At 48.5% G+C, this 21,334-nt stretch overlaps 1 long non-coding RNA gene across 2 annotated transcripts; it reads left to right on the top strand.

Moving 5' to 3' along the window:
- Positions 1-16,481: 16,481 nt before the first annotated feature.
- On the top strand, positions 16,482-21,334 carry LOC112642515 (uncharacterized). Of its 2 annotated transcripts, none has more exons than XR_003125293.3 (3): positions 16,482-16,628; positions 17,326-17,436; positions 18,055-21,334. It is a non-coding gene; the product is annotated as an uncharacterized LOC112642515 (long non-coding RNA). The 2 variants fall into 2 exon arrangements; XR_003125294.3 differs by lacking the exon at positions 16,482-16,628 and adding an exon at positions 16,902-17,239.

Below are 21,334 nucleotides of genomic sequence, written 5' to 3'. Positions count from 1 at the left end.
TGATCTCCCCATTAGAAGGGATTTGTCAGCACGAGCCGGGGCTTAGCGGCCTAAGCCGTGGGTCTGAAGGCTCAGACAGGTTCAGGGCCTGGAGGAGCTGACTCAGGCCTGGCTGCCCTGCGCATCCGGGAAAGGCCAGCAGCTGAGGCCGCCGGGGTCAGGGTCGGGAGGCATTGCTCGGGGTCTCCAGGGGCGCCGCCCGAGCTGCTGGGTTCCTGGTCTCCCTCTGGGACCTGGGACAGCCTGGGTGCCGGGGCGCATGCTGGCCGCCGTGTCCCGCCCGCCCTCCTGCTCGGGGCCGTGCGCACCCCAGCCCCCACCTGCCACATACTGCTGCCCTGCCCATGTCCTAGACAGCTCTCCGGCCCACACGGTCAGCTGGGCCGTCGCCCCCCCAGGGCCACCCCTGGCTCAGGCACCGGTCCACACGCTCTCGCGGCTCCCGCCAAGGCCACCGACTCCCGTTTGGCTCCTTCCAGGACACACTCAGGCCCTGCCCGGGGCTGCTTCCTCTGGGCGAAATGCTCCGCTCTGCCCGCTGTGTGCCGTTCTCCAGGGGTCTCTGGGCACGTCGTGTCCCCGGCAAGCCTTCCTTGTCTCCTTGTCCAGTCTCGTCCCTCTGGCGGGCACTCCCGTGGCACCCACAACCCCTAGGTGGCCTGCCATTAGCTGCCTACCTGGGTCCTGACGCTCAGTGCGTGGCCTCCCTGCGGAGCGCTGAGGCCCACCTGGGCAAGGCCTGGGTCCACGTGGTCCTGGCTGTGTCCCCAGTGCAGCACCTGCACACGGTGAGGCCCAGGAGATGCTGTGTAACGATTTTCCCTCGGTCTCAGTGTTCCCCTCACACCGCAGGACTCAATCCCAGGACCCCGGGATCACGCCCTGAGCCAAAGGCAGATGCTCAACTGCTGAGCCACTCAGGCATCCCCCACTGGGACTCTTGACCGAAGCTCCACACACACAAGGACCAAGGCCTCTCCTTCAGAGCCCTCCCTGGAAGTGATAGGCTGAGGGCCCGGCACCCACAAGGGCACCCAGTCACACTGAGGGTGTGGCCTGCTGTCCTCATTGCTCCTGGCTGCTGGGAGGTGAACCCCTCCATTCCTCACCACCTCTGCTTGGACCACCTGAGTGCAGCTTCTCATCCAGCAGATCCTACGAGCAAGTCTGATTGTGGAACGCAGAAATAGTAGAGACAGCAAGAGATCTGGAGTCAGACAGCTCTAGACTAAAATCCTATTTCTGCTTGGTTGAACCATATGCAATTTTCATTTCTAGGCCAAAAGCTATTGACTATCAATGGTTGCATGTGGCTCAATTTTTAAAAAAGATTTTATTTATTTATTCATGAGAGACACAGAGAGACAGAGACAGAGGCAGAGGCAGAAGCAGGATCCCTGCGGGGAGCCCAATGCAGGCTTCGATCCTGGAGCCCCAGGATCACGCCCTGAGTCAAAGGCAGAGGCTCAACCGCTGAGCTGCCCAGGCGTCCCTTATGTGGCTCGGTTTGATGTGTACTCCCAGGCAGCTGGCCTGATCTCTTTTAGACTTAATCTCTTCATCTGTGAAATGGGAGGAGAGCTCTATTTACAGAGTTGGGGAGAGAGAAAGTGAGGCTGTATGGAAAACCTTGAGTCCTGGAGCCAATTTTGAATCCTGGATCCAACCAGCCATTGTATTGGGGTTCCTAATTGCAAACAACAGAGTCCATTATAGCTGATGTAAGCAGAGAAGAAATTTATTACAGGATGTTGGCCAGCTCACAGAAATTCTGGAGGGCCCCAGGAAGGAGGCCTGACTAAACCACGAAGGAGTTTTTAGTGAAAACACCGCTGTCCCATCACTCAGTCCCTATGGTATTCAGAGATGGATGCCAGAGTCTCCGTCACTGCTGTGCCCAAAGAGATGGATGCCTCTGCCACTGACCTGGCCGCCCCCTCCCCCGCCCCTGTGACCTCCTCCTGAACCCAGGTGTCACATAGGTATATTTGATTGATGACGCCTGGGTCACATATCTGAAGATGAGGCATTTCTGGCTTCTGCCTGGAGAACGTTGGACTCATGATGTAAGAAGCAATGCAGATGTGAGGAGGGCACTTGACCATGACAGTTCTATGCTACAGCTTCCCACTAGCTATGTGACCTTGGGCAAGTCCTTTATTTTCTGTGAGCCTCATTTTTCTCATCTGCAAAATGGGGATAATGGCAGGATCTATTTCATAGAGTTGTGGGGATTCAATGCATTGATTAGTGGAAAACCCTTAGAAGAGAACCTGGCATATGGTAAACTCTAAATAGATACTAGTTGAATTATTATGATATCATTATTAATGGATTTGAGACCTCTTGGCACAAAGCCAAGCACAGAGAAGATGCTCTGTAGATGTTTGTTGAATGAGAGTCCTGGGGTGAGATGTTAGCCTCCAGAATTTCTCTCGGGCAGCCCGGACGACTGTTGATGGGCAGGGCCAGTGCAGCCTGTACCAGCTGATTGTTAACTTTTCAGGAATTTCATGAGCAGGGAAATACCACATTGGTAGCTTGACATCTGCCATGGTGGGAGAATTTACACCACAGCAATTGGCAAAGGCCGCAAATCAAGACTCCCTTCTTGCTAGAATCAACAACTTCACACGGTGACACATTTACGGCACACCATAGGCTAGGGTAGGTCCACGGGTACGAAGTATATAAAGTGCCCGGCAATGTGTCATCTTTCTTGGTCCTTTTGCATATGGTCCTTTTCCCAGCCAGCAAGTTCTTAGCAGCAACTTAATTTCCCAATGTCAGGACATATAGATGAGACCCTGGGTTTGCGGCTTGTTCGTGTTTCCCTGAGTGGCTACCTCTTTTGCACTGATGAGTTCCTGCTGGACAGTGAGTCCCCCGGGGGTGGCGTCAGCACAGAGCCCGAAGTCTGGCACACGGCGCTTCGGGAGGCAATCATACACGGCCAAGTGGACGAGGTCTCTGGAACTGGAGCCCTTTCCTCTCCCCATACTGCCTGACAGCGTCTTACTCTCCTTTCCTGATTACCCTCAGAAAGAAGTCACCGCTGCCATGTGGATCATATAAGAAAGGAGTGTGGTGGAGGTTGGGGAGGGGGGAGGGCCACTCCAATGTTGGTGAACCTCGGAGGGGGGTGGGGAGGGCTGCCTCCTGCTTTGGAAACATTCTTCTGATTGCTCTGCACAGCTCAGCAGGCTGCCCTGGCTTAGGACAAGAAGGAGGGAGAGGCAAACACCCTTCATTTTAATTAAAGCCAACTTTACATTGTTATTCCATTTGCCTGTGTTATTGCACGAGCTTACAATAAAGTTATATGGCGCCCCCAGGGCAGCTCGAGCTGCGTGATAGAATGTGTCCAAGATCAGCACTCCAGGACTGTGCTTGGCTTCTCTGCAGGGTGAACCAGAGCCAGCCCCGGGTCCTCTCTGGGGCTCCACGTCATTGTTCAGTCTCAGGTCTGTTAGCGGCGCCTTTATTTACATGTCATTCATTTTGAAAAATATTTATCTAGTACTTTCTATGTGCCCAGCAGTGGGTGAGGTGCTGAGTGTACCCCTGGCATGCTGCCGCACGCCCCCTGAAGTACACATACCGCGGGCTCCAGGACCTGGCCCCGACCAGTCTCTCTCCAGCAATACAGATATCCATGTGGACACTCCCCACCCCACCCCACATTGGTCTGGTCTTCCTGCTTTTGCTCTGAGGAGACATCTGTAATTGAACTAAGCAGCCTCTTACACTTAGCGATTTCCTAAGTTCCTTCATATCTGACATTTCTTCTGGTTCTCACAACATGGCCATTCAGATGCTGCCCACTCTTCAAGATTCACTGCAAATGCCACTTCCTCCTTGCAGCCTCTTCTGGTCACATCTTTCTCCAGGCCCCTTTGGCTCCTTTTGCCTCCTTTTCATGGATCTCATCACAAAATTAAAATTATGGGCAGAAGACATGAATCGACATTTTTTCAAAGGAGACATCCAGATGGCCAACAGACACATGGAAAGATGCTCAACATCACTGATTATCAGGGACATGTAAATCAAAATGACAATGAGCTATCACCTCACACCTGTCAGAATGGCTGATATCAAGACCACAAGAAACAACAGGTGTTGGTGAGGATGTGGAGAAAGGGGCGGCCTGCCCTGTCGGTGACAATGTGAACTGGTCCAGCCACTCTGGAGAACTTTATGGAATTTATAGCAGCATTATCTACAATAGCCAAATTATGGAAGCAGCCCAATGTCCATCAACTGATGAATGGATGAAGAGGAGGTGATGTGCATATATATACACACACACACACACACAATAGAATATTACTCAGCCATAAAAGGAATGAAATCTTGCCATTTGCAACAACATGGAAGGAGCTAGAGAATCTTATGCTAAGTGAAATAAGTCAGTCAGAGAAAGACAAATACCATATGATTTTACTCATATGTAGAGTTTAAGAAAGAAAAAAATGAGCAAAGGGGAAAAAAAGAGAGAGGCAAACTAAGAAACAGACTTAACCGTAAGAACAACCTGATAGTTATCAGAGGGGAGGGGAGTGGGGAGATGGGTGAAATAAGTGATGGGGATTAAGGAGTGCACTTGCTGTGATGAGTACCAGGTGTTGTATGTAAGTGTTGAATCACTAAATTGCACATCTGAAACTAACATTACACTGTGTGTTAACTCACTGGAACTTAAATAAAAACTTAAAAAAAGGGACATGTGGGTGGCTCAGTGGGTTAAGTATCTGCTTTTGGCTCAGGTCATGATCAGGTCCTGGGATTAAGCTCTGTGTCAGGCTCCCTGCCCAGCAGAGGAGTCTGCTTCTCCCTCTCTCTCTGCATCATTCCCCGTCCTCATGCTCTGTCTCTCCCGCAAATAAATATATAAAATCTTTAAAAAAAAGAAACAGAAAAAAACTTTTCAAAGTTAAGGCTTATGCTTTCCTTTGCTTTGCATAATGTTTCTGAGTTTCATCCATGTTGTGGGTGGATTAGTGGTTTGTTCTTTGGGATTGCTGAGTTATACCTCATTGTATGGATACATTCTTTTTTTGTGTGTGTATTCATTTATTTGGATTATTTAAAGTGTGGGACCATTATGAATAAAGTTTCCTTAAACATCTCTTGAGTAAGAAATGGGCATGTGTCTTCATTTTTCTTGGGTAAGTATCTAAGAGTGGAATTGTGTCACAGAGAGGACATATTTTTTTTTTAAAGATTTTATTTATTCATGAGAGAGAGAGAGAGAGAGAGAGGCAGAGACACAGGCAGAGGGAGAAGCAGGCTCCATGCAGGGAGCCCGATGTGGCTCGATCCCCCGGCCCCAGGACCAGACCCTGGGCTGAAGGTGGCGCTAAACCGCTGAGCCACCTGGGCTGCCTGAGAGGACATACTTTTAACTTTATATGAAACAGCCAAAAAGTTTTCCAACGTAGTTGTACCATTTTACACTCTTATCAACAATGGATGAGCATTTTGGTTGCTTCACATCTTGGCCATATTTGCTGCTGTCAGTTTTTTTTTTTTTTTAAATTTTTGCCATTCTGCTGGGTGTGTCATATCATTTTGTAGTTTTAATTCAAATTTACAGGTGATTATTGAGGACTTTGAAGTGCACTTATTGCTATATCTTCTTTTGGAAGTGACTGTTCAAGTGCTTCCCAGTTTTATTGGATTGTTTATCACTTATTATTAAGGATTCCTAGAAAAAAAGAATTCCTTATATATTCTGAATATAAGTAACAGGAAAGCTATATTGATTTTTCTTAATATCTTTTGATGAACAAAAGTTTTAAAATTTGATGAAGTCCAGTTTGTCAATTTTTACCTTGTTAGTGTTTTTTTATATCATAAGAAATATGCCTAGTCCATTTGTAACTTTTGCCTAGTCCAAAGTTACAAATATATTCTCTGTTTTCTTCTAGAAGTTTCATAGTTTTAGTTTTTAAATTTAGTTCTATCAGCAATTTTGAATTAATTATTTTTGGTAGGGGATGAGGTAGTGGTTGAGGTTCAGTTTCTCCCCATTAGTCTAGGCTTGTTTGTTGAAGAGACTTTCCTTTTCTTATTGAATTGAATTATAAAAAATCAGTTGATGATATATGTAGGCATCTATTCTGGATTCTATGCTGTTCTATTCTTGTCTATCTTTATGCCACTTCCAACTTTTCTTGATTACCTTAGCTTTCTAATACCTATTGAAATCAAGTAACCTTAAGTCCTCTAACTCTGCTCTTTGACAAGATCATTTTGGTTGTTCTGGGTCATTTGCTTTTTCATATAAATTCTCCAAAAAGGGCTGTTGTGATTTTGACTAAGGTTGTATTAAAATATTAATTATTTGGTGGAGAATTTACATCTTAACAATATTAAGCCTACCAATCCATGAAAATGGTACACCTTTCCATTTCTTTAGGATCTCTATTTCTTTTAGCAACATTTTTTACTTTTCAACATGAAGGTCTTGCACACATTTTGCTAATTTATCCCTAAGTTTTAATGTTTTTGATGTTTTAAATACTTAAAAATTTCATTTTTCATTTGTTTTATATACATACACACACACACACACACATATCACAGATATACTTGATATTTACATTGACCTTGTATCTTGCATTCTTCCTAAAGTTGTAAAGTAACTAATAAGTTCTAATACTTTTTAAATAGATTCCTTAGGATTTTTCTGTGTTCAGAATTATGTAATGTGTGAATGAAGACACTGTTACTTCTGCTTTTGCAATATTTATAACTTTTATTTCTCTTTCTTGCCTTATTGTACTGTTTAGGATCACCTCTATGATGTTGGATTAAAAAATGGCAAGAGCAGCATCCTTGAATTCTTCCTTATCTTAGGGGGAAAAGGGCTTAATATTTCATTATTAACTATGTCAGTTATAGGTTTTTTCACAGATATCTTTTATCAGATTGAGAAAGTTTTTTTCTAGGTTCCTGAGAGTTTTAATTATGAATGTGTATTAAATTTTATCAAATGATTTTTCAGTATCTACTGAGATGGTCATTTGATTTTCTCTTTTATTATGTTAATGTGAATAATTGCATATGCTTGAGGTAAAGTATATTCTTTATTTTATTTTATTTTATTTTATTTTATTTTATTTATTTTTGAGAGAGAGAGAGAGAGAGAGAGAGCAGGGGAAGGGCCAAGGGAGAGGGAGAGAGAATATTAAGAAGCCTCCAGCTCTGTGTGGAGCCCGAAGTGGAGCTGGATCTCATGACCCTGAGATCATGACCTGAGCTGAAGTCAAGTCAAACATTTAATCAACTGAGCCATCCAGGTACCCTGAGATAAAGTGTATTCTTGAGATAAAGTCAACTTGGTTACAATTGATTCTATACATATACACTTTATGGCTGAATTTGATTTGACAATAATTTGCTAAGGATTTTAAAGAGAGATATTGGTCTGTAATTTTCTTTTCTTATAATGTCTTTGCCTGGTTTTGGTATCAGCACTATACTAATCTCATTTAATGAGTTGGGAAGTGTTCCTTTCTATATTTTTGAAAGAGTTTTCTATTTTTTTAAAAATATTTTATTTATTTATTCATGAGAGAGAGAGAGAGAGAGAGAGAGAGAGAGGCAGAGACACAGGCAGAGGGAGAAGCAGGCTCCATGCAGGGAGCCTGAAGTGGGATTCGATTCCGGGTCTCCAGAATCACCACGCCCTGCTGAAGGTAGTGCTAAACTGCTGAGTCACCGGGCTGCCCTAGTTTTCTATTTTTTATTCATTAAGTGTTTGAAGGAATTCACCATGAAAATATTTGGAGTTTTATTTGTGGGGATTTTTAAAATATGACAAATTCAGTTTCTTTAAAGACATAGATAGTGCTTGTCAGATTTTTCTATTCTTGAGTCAATATTGGCAATTTGTGTCTTTTATTTTATTTTATTTTTAAAATATTTTATTTATTTATTCATGACAGACACTCACAGAGAGAGAGGCAGAGACAAAGGCAGAGAAAGAAGCAGACTCCATGCAGGGAGCCCAACATAGGACTCGATCCCAGGTCTCCAGGATCACACCCTGGGCTGAGGGGGTGCCAAACCGCTGGGCCACCAGGGCTGCCCAATTTGTGTCTTTTAAAGAAGGTTCATTGCATCCAAGTTGTTGAATTAATTAGCATAAAATTGTTCATAATATTCCCTTATATCATTTTAATGTCTGTAGGATCTATAGTGATGTCTTCTCTTTTCTATCTGATACTGGCAGTTTGTGTCTTCTCTCTTTTCTTCTTAGTATAGCTATGGGCTCATCAATTTTATTTAATCTCTTCAAAGGGCCATATTTTATTTCATTGACTTTTCCTTATTGTTTATTTTCTATTTATTTTTGAAAAAAATATTTTCTTTATTTATTCATGAGAGACACAGACTGAGAGGCAGAGACACAGGCAGAGGGAGAAGCAGGCTCCTAGAGGGGAGACCAATGTGGGACTCGATCCAAGGACTCCACGATGAGGCCCTGAGCCAAAGGTAGATGCTCAACTACTGGGCCACCGGTATCCCTATTTTCTATTTCAATGCATTACACTCTTAACTTTGATAATTTTTTCTTCTAGTTACTTGGTGCCACTTTTTCTAGATTCTTAAGATATAAACTTGAATAACTTATTTTAAATCATTCTTCTTTTTAAATATAAATATTTAAAGTTATACAGTTTCCTCTAAGCACTGCTTTAACTACATCCTACTAATTTTATGTTGTATTATGTTATCACTCTATGCTTGAATGCTATCTCTCCATTTAGGTCTCTGCTCAACTGTCAGTTTCTTAGAATCTTTCTCTGATCAATTTACATACAATGCACCTTTATCCCTATCAGTCTTTATTCCTTTACCCTGCCTTATTTTTTTCATAACATCTGACATTATATTATAATGTATTAATGTATTATATTATACATGATGTGATATTATATTATTATAATTTATTTATTCATATTTTTATTGTCTGTCTTCTCCACTAACTCCTGCAAGGCAGGGACTATTTATTTTGTTCACTGATGCATCCTAGCACTTTAGAAGAGACCCATAAATATTTGTTGAATAAAGGAATAAATAATTTAAGAGCCTGTGCAAATATCCCCTTCACAGAAGTCTTCTCTGACAGCCTTCTTCTAATTTTCAGACAAATTCACCTCACTTGTTTCTTTTTTTTCTTAAAGATTTTATTTATTTATTCATGAGACACACACACAGAGAGAGAGAGAGAGAGAGAGAGAGAGAGGCAGAGACACAGGCAGAGGGAGAACCAGGCCCCATGCAGGGAGCCTGGCGTGGGACTCGATCCCAGGCCTCCAGGATCAGGCCCTGGGCTGAAAGTGGTGCTAAACCACTAAGCCACCCGGGCTGCCCATCCTTACTTGTTTCTAATGTTTTTATACTTGCTCATACTGTTTTTTTTTTTTTTAAGAGTTTATTTATTCATGAGAGACACACAGAGAGAGACAGTGACACAGGCAGAGGAATCAGGCCCCTGATTCCCAGCCTGGCTCTCCTTGTAGGAGAGCCAGTCCCAGGACCCCGGATCGCACCCTGAGCCAAAGGCAGATGCTCAACCACTGAGCTACCTAGGTGCCCCTATCCTTGCTCATATTTTATCACTGTTTATAACTATATTTTATTGTCTATCTCAGTCTTCCCCACTGACTACCTGCCAAGGGTAAGGACTATGTCTCAATTCACCAGTGCCCCAAATAAGGCCTGACACAGAAGAGATTAGCAAATGTTTGACAAATGAGTAAATTAAGTGTCACCAATCACTCCTGCCTTGCAAATCAGCTGTGAGCTAGACTTGTCTGTAGACCAGAGGCCACTCCATGAATCTGGAAGATTTCAAGTATAAAAAGCTTTGAAGTTTATAACATGATATTGTTTATCTGATTTAGGCAATGAAAGAAGTCTGCATCATGCATTCCAGTTTAGAAACCACTTTTGTATACGTTATCTCATTGGACCTTCACAACGTTTCTGGGAAGAAGACATTGTTATCCTCTTTCCAGGTGAGGAAGTACAAGTTCAGTACATATACTCAAGAACTGGGGAGTTTGAGGGGTAGCCCGGGTGGCTCAGCGGTTTAGTGCTGCCTTTGGCCCAGGGGCATGATCCTGGAGACCCGGGATCGAGTCCCACATCAGGATCCCTGCATGGAGCCTGCTTCTCCCTCTGCCTGTGTCTCTGACTCTCTCCCTCTCTGTGTCTTTCATGAATAAATACATAAAATATTAAAAAAAAAAGAACTGGGGAGTTTGAGACTGGATACAAGATTTCTGACTTTTCCAGTCTTATCACAGCACCATAAAAGAAGTCTGTGACCTGGAGGCAAGATGGGTTCCAACGCCTCGTGGACTTGGTTGTAGGAGATTAGGTATCTGTCGAGCTGGATGTGATTGGCAAGCATGAGGGTGCCTGCACAGGCTGATGTGGGCATTGGGCTCAATCTTTGTTGCTTTGATCCACAGACTCAGTCTTACATAGGAGAAGAGTTCTTGAATTTGAAACCTGGCCTTTCCATACTATTAGTAAGGATCTTGTGTGAGGGGCTTTCCCTGTCTGGACTTTAGTTTTCACATCTCTAAAATGGGGCTTAAACACCTCTTAGAATTGTGAGAACAAAATGAGAGATTCATGTAAGTGGATCTTGTAAGGGCTCCTATAAAGCAGAGCCTGTCTCTAATGTAATTTTTCGCTGGGTCCCTGAAATGTCCTTGCGTTTGTAATATTTCCCTTGATGGTTTACCTCTCATTGACATTAGACAAAAGAGAGAGGAAAGGACAGCAGAGCTAAGTAGAGTTTGAGCTCTTTCAGCTGCCACTGTTGGATCATAGCTGGGCTCCCAGCTGGTAAGAAATGGCTCTGGCCCCGTGGGGACATCTGGGGGGTGAGGTCAGTTAATACCAAATCACAGCATTTACTGAGCAGTTAATAATAATGACAACCCCATAGTTACTGTTTACTGACTACTATTTATCATTTATTCTGTACATAGGATAGATATGAGCCCAAATTTCCTGGCTGGATCCTGGAGGTCCCTCCTCCCTAGGCCATACCAGTTGCCTTTCCCCTAATCTCTGGGTGTTTTTATTTTATTTTTTTTTCCTCTGGATGGTTTGATTTTGCTCCCCATACCCCAGTGTCCGGCCATGCCTTGCTTCTACTCAGACCTCTTCTGGGGCCCTTCCTTAATAGCAGCGGCAGCATAGGTTGGTTATGGTGTGATCTGGCGCTATCTGATCTTTTCATCTCAACCACTTAAAGCCTACATCTCACACTTCGGTCTTCTATCAGCCTTTTCTGGAATGTGCCCAATACCATCCCACCTCTAGGCCTCTGCCAATGCTGTTCTCTTTATCTGGAGTAGCTTTCCATGAAATCCCCACTGGCTCTTGATCTCTGCCCAACTTGATGATTTTTCCAAGACCACTTAATCTGTCAAAACCTAACCTGTTTTGGTTAGCTGGACCATGAGGCCATGGCCCTTAAATCTATCACGCCTGGGTAGGAGTGCCAGATTTAGCAGATAAAAATAGTTAAACTGAACTTCATATAAACGATGAATAATTTTTAATATAAGTATGTCTACACAATATTTGGGATATACTTATACTGAAAATTATTAATTTTTTATCTGAAATTCAAGTTTAACTGGACATTCTGTATTTTATTTGGCAACTCTGGTGTGTGAGTTCATATGCATATAATAGCTCTGTAACCTTCTGGGGAAGAGGATGCTCTTGTGGCTCAGACTAGAAGGCCTGGGAGCCTGGAAATGAGTTGGCCCGAGAGCCCATCTGGTCTAGGGCCCCCACATTATAGACCACTGCCGGACAGTGGAAGGATGTGCCCAAGTTCGCACAGTGGGGGGCGGCAGAGGGGGGCAGGAACACTGGCCCCTGATTCCCAGCCTGGCTCCCTCCTGTGCAGCAGCTCTGTGCTCTGAGCTGATGGAACAGCTCAGGTTCCCACTCCCCTGCCCCTGACCTGCCCTTGGCCGGCTTCGGAGGGGGGTCTGATGACGAAATGTGATCTGCCATAAAATCTCTACCAAACCAACTCTTCTCACAGCCCACCCGCCCGCCTCAAAGGGGGGCGCCTAATCCTCATTTATGGGGCCGAGCAGCTGGGTCTGGCCTGAGTCTTTGAACGTGAGCTTGGGGTGCCTTGGGTCAGCCCAGCCTTGGCCAGAGGAACCTGAGAGTGGAAGAATTTAGGGAGGCCGAGCAAGTAGAGGGGGCAGCCCCCCACTGCCGAGCAAGTGGAGGGGGACCCCCCACCGCCCCCAAGGAGCCCCAGTTAAGGTGAACATATAAAATTAGAGGGGTTGAAGATGGAGGGTCAGCATGGACACATCTTTCCAAGGCTCCCATCCTGCAGCCGAGAAGAGATACTGGTTTGGAGCAGAGAGCAGGACAGGCTCTTCGAAGCATTGGGGGACATGTCCTTAGCACACTCAGAAGTAATTGGGGCAGCACAACAGCAGCTCTGACTCTGAGAGTGGTGGCAGACGGAGAGGAGTGAAGGGATGCCAGAGGGATCAGGAGGTCGTGGCCACACAGCCGGGCCCTGGAGGGGTCCCAAATGGCGTCTCTTTCTAGTTTGGGTGATGCGCTGGCAAAGCACAGACAAGGAGCACGGACGGGAGAGGGTGCAGGGGCAGCTGGGTACTCTTTGGGGGTGCTGAGTGGGAGGGCCCTGCGGGACACCCAGCAGAGGCGCCCTGGGCAGGGAGCTGGGGTGCAGAGGGTAGGTGCCTGTGTCCACTGTCACTGAGGGGAGGTGGGGAGAGAAGGGGGCCTAAGAGTGAGCCCCCAGGATCACAGACACAGAGAGCTGGGAAGGAGCAGAAGAGTCCAGAGAAGGGGGAGCCAAGAGGGACCTCAGGGGACAGTCAGTGCCCCCGTGTGGGAGCCCCACGGGCAATGCTTTCACTGGGTTTAGCGGCCCGCTCACAGCTCACGTGGTTTCTGGGAGGGGGGTGCTGATTTGCCCAGGAATGGGAGGTGAGGGAAGGAGCTAAGTGTAGAGGCTCCTTAAGGAAGAGATCTGCCCTACAGGGATGGAGGGCCGCAGGGATGGAGGCGGGCTTAAGGGAGAGATCGCTTGTGAGAATCTCAGGATGAAGAACCTCTGAGGAGAAGGAGGCGATAGAAAAAGAGGAGGAGAAGGGTGCTGTTCACACTCCTGACGGCAGCCCACAGACGCCTGCGGTTCCTTCCCGACCTGGGACACCTGCACACACGGACACACGGACACACATGCAGAACAAGTTTTGTGACACCTACGCACCTTTACTGATGTTTTCTTTCCTGTTTTACTTTCATAAACTGCTGGTTACAACGCCCCAAATGGAATTTGTCACCCTTAAATCGTTCACAAGAGCCAGTCAGACAGATGCTGAGATAGAGGCTGGGACAGAGAGGAGGAGAGGTGGCCAGGTGAGCTCCCCGGGGTGGGGAGGAGTGGGCGCAGAGGGGAGGGCTTGGTTTCCATCCGGGAGGACTCATTCCACCAGGGGGGAGGAGATGAGATTCGAAGGAGGCACACCTAAATATGGAGGTTTTGTGGCTGAAAGCTGATAGCTTTTGATTTCTCCATGAAGGGGCGCCTGGGTGGCTCAGCAGGTCAAGTGTCTGCTCAGGTCATGCCCCTGGTCCTGGGATGGAGCCTGTGTTGGGATCTCCGCTGAGCAGGGAGCCTGCTTCTCCCTCTGCCTCTCCGCCTGCTTGTGCTCTCTCTCTCTCTGTCAAATAAGTAGAGAATTTTTTTTTTAAAGGTGATTTCTCCATGAAGGCCACTGTGAAAGGGCAGGCTGAGGAAGAGCAAGGTTGGAGGTGCCAAGGAGAGAGGGCAAGATTTGAACGGCCACTGTGAGAGCAGAAGGAGCAGGGAAAAAATTGCATTTCCCAGCAGTTTGCAGGCTCCATGGAGGAGGGCAGCTATGCATTTAGAGTGGTCCTGCTTTTTCTGTAATTTTAGTAAAGCCTAAGGAAGAGAAGTCCTTCTTCTTTGGTGGGAGACAGGTGAGGCCTAGCATAGGACAAGGGCATGGGGTTCTTTGCTGAGTTAACAAATGAATAAATACCTCAACAAACAAATTTATCAGTTCAACAACTATTTATGGAGCACCCACTGTGTGCCAAGTGCTGTTCTAGGAAGAGAATACTCTGTAGAGATGACAAAGACAAAATTCTTGTCCCTTTGGAAGCAACCTGTGCCCTGGACCTTTAGGACTTCATGGGGCTTTTCTGAGGATTGCTTTCTAAAAAAAATTATTTGTTTATTTGTTTATTTATTTATTTCTTTAGGCAGCTTAACCCAGTCCGGTGAAAAATTTGGAGGGATGGTCATCACCTGCCACATTCCTGTTTGTGTTCTAGTTCAGCCCAAGATGAAGGAGTTGAGAGCATGGTCTTCATTTTCAGGAGCTCAGAGAGGCAAGTCAGCTTATCCCCGGTCACACAGCATGACAGCAGAGCAGCTGGGCCGGGCCGGGCGGCAGTTTCGCACTCCCAGTTGCTTCTGCTCTCTACTCAGCAGTGTCTGCACAAACCCTGCCTTAGATAGGGTGCTGGGGTAGGTGCCTGGATTGTAGCTTTCTGGGGAAAACCTTGATGTGCTTTTCTTTTCTGGTTTCCCTGGGGTGGAGCAAACAGAATGTCTGTGGCCCCAAAAGGAAGTGAGTCTGTCGGGCTGGTGAGTGCCCGTTGCAGGCATTGGCTGCCTGTGGGAATGTCTGCTCTCTGTGGGAGACAAGGGATGTTCAGCTCCCGCCCACCGGTGGCAGTGGGGATGTGGGAAGTGGGGAAACGAGTGCATACCTACACAAAGACATCAAGGGGTACAGATGCACGTGCAAACACTAATATCCAAGCCCTCACTCAGACTCACAGTGTGAATGGAGCATCACATGTATAGGTACACCCATGAATACACTCATTGACATATCTACAGGCTGACCTACTTATACTTGTACACACATCCAAAAGGACATACATATTTTTTAAAAAGCATAAAGTTACCCATTATGGGTGCACATTTTTGGAGACATGCAAATCCACATACATGAAGTCTATGCGCATGCACACACAAACCCCCAGAGACTCAAATCCAAAAGTGCTCATTGAAAGTTGTACCCATGTACGCTCTTCCAGCCCCTCCCCTTGGCATCAGCCTCATTTTTGTCTCTGGGCCTTTACCAGTCATCACATGCTCTCTTTTGCCTCAGGGCCTTTACGCAGGCTGTTTCTTCTCCTACAATGTCTTGGGCCACCACCTCTGCCACTCCTCATCTTTCAGTCACAGTGTATGTATTTCTTCCTCTGGGACACCTCCTTGGGCACCCACTCAGGATCCCCTGTACCCCTTTTCACAACACTCAGCCTCTTTACTTACCTGCCTGTTTCCCCCTAGACTGCCCGCTGTTTTGTTCATGGCTGTACATAGGAGGGCCTTCGCGGATAACAGGTTGACAGTGTGACTACCTACTGTGAATGGAGCACTTTGGTGTGCTGGGAGGTGGAGTAGGTGGTGCAAGTATTAACTTCCTATTTATTATTGACCCTATTTTGTAGAGGAGGAAGGGGAAATATGGTAGGTGTCCGAGCTGGGATTTGAGGCCAGGGTAGAGGGCAGCCCGGGTGGCTCAGCGGTTTAGCACCGCCTTCAGCCCAGGGCTGATCCTGGGGTCCCGGGATCGAGTCCTGCATCAGGCTCCCTGCATGGAGCCTGCTTCTCCCTCTGCTTCTCCCTATGCCTGTGTCTCTGCCTGTCTCTTTCTCTCTGTGTCTTTCATGAATAAATAAATAAAATATTAAAAAAAAAATGAAGCCAGGGAAGACCCTTTGCACTCCCAGGTGTCTGTGCTTTCCCTCTTCCCCTGGGGTCTGCACGCCTAGCAGGCACCGAGAGTGGGGTGCATCCTCTCCTCCTCCTCCTCCCCCCGCCAGCAGCCTCCCCGTGTCCTCCCGCCTGGGGCGCAGGTGCTTCCACGCATTCCCGGCGACGCCTGCAGGGCCGGGGTGGGCATCCTCGGCGCGCCCCACCTGCGGGCGGCCCTGCGGCGCGGGGCGGGGCTGAGCGAAGCCCCCCCAACCCCCCCGGGCCCCCCCCCCCGGCTCCTCCCCCCGCCCCCGCTTCCCCTGCCGGCGGCGCCCGCACACGTGGGCCGCCCCTCGCTGGGGGGAGCGCACGGGGCGGCGCGGGGCGCGGGGCGCGGAGGGGCGGCGCGGGCCGGGCTCCCGGGCGTGCGGCGCGGGCCGGCCGGGTGGCGAAATGGCTTTTCCAGATTAGGGGCCCAGGCTGCGCTGTTGACACAGTCATAAGTTTTAATGAGAAATTTTGAGTATTTGTGTGGGAGACGCGGCCCCGGCGCACAGATGCCCGGGGCGGGGGGGGGGGGGGCTCCGGGCCGAGCCGCGGCGCGCGGATTCCTTGCCGGCAGAGGGGAAACGTTTCAACCCGCTCACCTTTGAACCGCCGGGGACGCTGTTTACCTTGGCCGCCCGAGTGGCAGTTTTACAGATATTAAATACGCCCTGAGGGGGGCCGGGGCCTCCTACCCCCCACCCCGGGCGGCCCGGGCGCCCATCCCGTCCAGGTCAGCGCCGTCTTCCCGGGGCCCCCGCCCGCGCTGCTGCCGGGGAGACGCCCGGGGGGCCCCATCCACTCCCCAGCTCATCCATCTCCTAATTCGATTTTCTGTGTCAGGGCAGCGGCTGGAGGAGGCGAGGGGCGAGGGCAGCTGGGTGCCGCCCGCGCGGCTGGACGGGGTGCCCGGCTCTCGTCTTCTCCGGGGCCGGGGCCGGGGCGCCCCCTCCCCCCCCCCCCCCCCCCCCCCGCCGTGGGCGCAGCGGGCTCGGCCTGGACCCTCCACCGGAGCCGGCGCTCAGAGGGCTCCCGCCGCGGAGCGGGCCGTGTTGACTTTACGGAGAAGGCTGCTCTGCACATTTCACTGCTGATTTATTGGTTTTTAACTAGATCCGTATGCGGGGCTGAGGAGCCTCTTGCACTTGGCGAGGCTGCGCCGGGCGCTAAGGACCCAGGCCCTCCTGCCCGTCGGCCTCCCTGCCTCCCCCCCTCGCCCCCTGCCTCCCCCCGCAGCCTCCCCCCTCCCCCGCCCCCTGCTCCACCGAGGCCGCCCTGGCGAGGTGGGGCCCTGGCCCCTGAGCCCCCCGCCCCTGGCCACCTGCGGAGCGCGTGTTTGTGTGTGTAAGAATTTATGGACTTGAAGGGGGGGCTGCGAGGGGGGCCCCCACCCTGAGCCTGAAGCCCACTGCCCGTCTTCCCTCCCTCAGGCCTCAAGGAGCACTTGTCATACATTTTAATGGACTTTGGAGTCGGACAAACCTAGATGGATGGCCTGCCTGGTCTCTGTCCCCGCTGGCTGTGTGCTTTGGGGGAGCCAGGTAACCCCTCTGATCCCTGATCCGTCCCCTTGGGAGTGGGTGTGACTCTTACCTAGGATGGGGCACCGCTGGAAAGCTTTGTCTTCACAAAGCACAGAGGGGGCTTCTTGATTAGCTGCCCTCCCAAATTCCTCTCCCGCCCCCGGCTGGTCACTCCTGGTGAAGGGGGGACTTCTTCACCCGCCCTGGTGAAGGGACAATGACCTCATACCCTCTCCTGGTGCTGCATGCAGTGCTTCCTGGGTCACGAGGAGAGTTGTATACAAATACAAGCCATCGATTTATAAATTATAAAGCGCTGTTAATCCCTTAACTCATCAAATCCTCATAAAAGTTCTATGAGAGAAGAGACAGGATAAAAGGAAGTAGCAAAGTCATTTAACCCAGAGAGACAAAGGAATTGGATCAGGGACCCGCACTCCGAACCCAGGGCAGTTTCTCGCCTAGAGTGCTTTTCTTGAAGTCCCAGCTGCCTCTCCCCTCTTCAACATTGCTCCTCTGCAGTGACAGAGGATGTTACGTGCAGGCATCCTAGGTACACAAATGGGGTCCCCTTGGGCGTAGAAACAAAGGGAAGCTACTGAGGGGCAGGGGACCCACGTGGACACCTGCCTGTAGGAACGAGGCGGCTTTGGCCAGCCCTGGAAGAGCAACCCGAGAGCAGGGTGGGCACAGTGAAGACAGTTCTGATTGAGACCCCCAGAACTCCAGGAGCCAAAGGACGACGCTGGCCGCATCTGCAGAATCCATCAGGCGTCTTGATGGGTCGCCGTTAAACAAAGATGGGATAAGGTTACATGTGTTTTCCGTGGGAGTCGGCTCCAATTTCAGCCTGATGATTTAGTCAGGTGTAAGCATGAAGTTTCCAATTTAGAGAAATAAATCTCCAGTGATTTTATTATCCCCTGTTTTACCCTGACACCCAACTTCACCCCGGCCCCCTGTCAAAGCCCTCATGATGTGTTTATATAGGGCGCACTGTAATTGATTGGCGTGCAATAGAACATGACACAGAAAATGTGGCCTTCCCCACCAGGCCCGACTCTGGGAGCTTCCATATTTCACCGTCCCCCAGGCCCAATCACAGGCTCCCACTCGCTGTGGCCGCAAATTCCTGGGATTCTGGGTTGTCTGAGAACAGGAGTGAAGAGCCGAGGGGTCCAGCCAGGCACCCAAAGGTGGGCTCGGAGCGTGTTTTGGCCTACAGATCAGGGTGAAAAACACTGGAGAGTGCACCTGCCCTGGGTAGAGGCTGGTTGGGGTGGCTGGACTCATGACCTCAGAGGTCCTGGGAGATTCTGGAAATTAATGAAATGAACCATCCTTGGCTCTAAGCTTTGGTAATTCTACAGTTCTGAACTTCTGAGATGGTCAGTTTCTAATACTTTGTTATTTCAATCCGTGAATTGAGTTGTGGTTCTAGATTTATGAGTCTCTGACAATGATATGTAATACATGTTATACTAGGATCATATTTCTAATGCATATGAATACAAATACAGATGTGGATTTGAATACTGACATCAAAGCTAAAACCAATATTCATCCCAATACTGTAATTTACCGAAAGCTTTCAACGTGCCCAGCACCGCACGAGGCACATTACATAATCCTTTCAGCTCGCCTTAGCGGCAGCTCTGTAGGGAGGAATCAGCGTCTCCACTTTACGCATGATGCCACTGACGATCAGAGAGGGTAACAATTTGTTCACGGCTACACAATCGGTCTCTGTGTTTTAAGATTCTGGGATTTTAGCCTTCTCGCCCATAAGGCAGCCTAGACCGAGTGGAAAAAGCAGACAGATGGCAGGGTGAGAAGCACTCCCAACCTCATGGGCTGTTGTTAGGGGGGCGCCTATGGTTAGTGCTCACACTGTGAGCCCAGGTGTCATTGAAAAGGTATCCAGGTAGAAAACCCCCAAGATTCAGGGTAGAGAATGAGGACATAGGATCTGGATTCTGGCCTGCCAGCTCCCTGATGGGGGAGAGGGGTGCCTATTTTCTCTTTGCGTATCTCTAGGACAAAAAGCTTTTACCCTCTTATGAGGTGAAAACTGCTTTCCTATAGCTTTAGGGATCCTATTTCTATCTTGTAGGGACACAGAGCGAATCTGCTTCCTTTGCTTCTTGCCTTTGGAGATTTTGAGACACAGTAAATCAAATCTGTTTACTTACTCACCCATTCATCCATCCATTTTCCCCCATCATCCATTAATTATTCATTTATCTATCCACCTCTCCATCACCTTTCTATCCCCCTGCTTTCCACTCCTCATCCCTCCATCAGTACATTGACCCTTCCTTCCTTTTTTCCATCCATCCATCCATCCATCCATCCATCCATCCATCCACTATCCATCCAACATCCATCCATCTGATAGTCCGTTCACCCATTTATAAACTCACTCACTCACTCTCTCACTCATTCATTCATTCATTCATTAATTTATTGAGAGACAGCAAACCAAATGGCATGTGTTAGGCACTCTGGGGGTGGACACAAAGATGAATATGTCCTCAGTAAGCTTGGGAGAAGGACCAGACTCACACCTACAGTACTTGCTCACTTCAAAACGTCAATGACTGTCTTGGCAATTTGTAAATCAGTGATAAGTGGAGGATTCAGGCTCTAAGTATAACCAGGAGCCAGAGGAGAGAGGGGCCAGTGTGGGGTGGGCTGCTCAGACCAGTCATCTTGCACTTTATTTTCTTTACTTCCCAAACTGGTATCTCAACCATGATCCTGGATGAACACTGAAGTTTAGTACTGTGCTCGTTTGGATTCCATTCATTCATTCCTTGGTTCAGCAAGTACTCTTTGTGCATTACTGTCTAACTCTTCAGACATGGTGGCAAACAACAGACAGACACTTGCTTATCATTTAGTGTAGGAAACAGATGATAAACAAGTAAACAAATAAGTGCCTAATGTAATTGCTGACAGTGACAAGTGCCACTAGAAAAAAGAAGAGGAAGAAAGGATAGAGGAGAAGGGAGATGCTATTTTAGGTAAGAAAATTGGGCAGCCTTCCCTGAGGAGGAGACATATGGGCAGGGTTAGGAATTCCTGAGAATTCCTAGGGATGGAGGCCTCGGCCTTTGGCTTCCTATTTTTCCCCAGAGAAAGGGAAGGAGATGGCCAAGAGGAGTGGAATGAAGGGAGGCTTGGACCCTTGGCTGGAGGGATGGTTCATCAGGAAGCAGGAGCTGGGTTTCTCTTTGTGAAAGAGAAAGGGCCTTTGTGGCCTTTGTGGCCCTTGAAGGGCATTCACTTAGTTCTCCTTACCTGGCAGGGCACTGTCTTCATTTACAGTGAGGAAACAGAACAGAATGCACAGCCTGTGATTTGCCTAAGACCCCAGTGTGGGTTAGGGGGAGATCCACACCCCGACACAGGGTGGAGGCCAGCTCCTGGAGCACACCTACCCTCTGAAGCTCTGGGCCTTGGGTGGGTTGTGTCAGGGAGGGTCCCCACCCTGTCCTCTTCTGGAGGTGAAGGCATGTTGGGGTTTGGTACCTGGAGAATCCTGATTTCTCTTCTTAATCTCTCAGACCCCAGGGAGTAGAAATGGTGAGTCTTAGGACTCCCAAGGGGTCAGGGCAGGGTGGGAGAGGTGGAGGGCCAGGACAAGACAGAGGAGGACATGACGCACTGGGCATAAGAACAAAAGCTGAATGGAGGTGGCCCTAGCCTGGGAGTCCAGACCCTGGACTAGAAACTGTAGTTTCTGGTTTGCTATGGGACCTGGGAAAATGCCCTCTTCTCTTGAGACCCTCACTCTAAATTAAGGGGTTTAGGGGTATCTGGGTGGCTCAGGTGGTAAGCGATGAACTCTTGATTTTGGCTCAGGTCATGGTCTCAGGGTTGTGAGACCACACCTCTGCCCTCCACTGCTCAT

The sequence above is a fragment of the Canis lupus genome, chromosome 15, assembly GCF_003254725.2.
Source record: "Canis lupus dingo isolate Sandy chromosome 15, ASM325472v2, whole genome shotgun sequence".
Classification (NCBI taxonomy): Eukaryota; Metazoa; Chordata; class Mammalia; order Carnivora; family Canidae; genus Canis; species Canis lupus.
The sequence above is the reverse complement of the archived record's forward strand: the minus strand, read 5'-3'. Positions and strand labels throughout refer to the sequence as shown.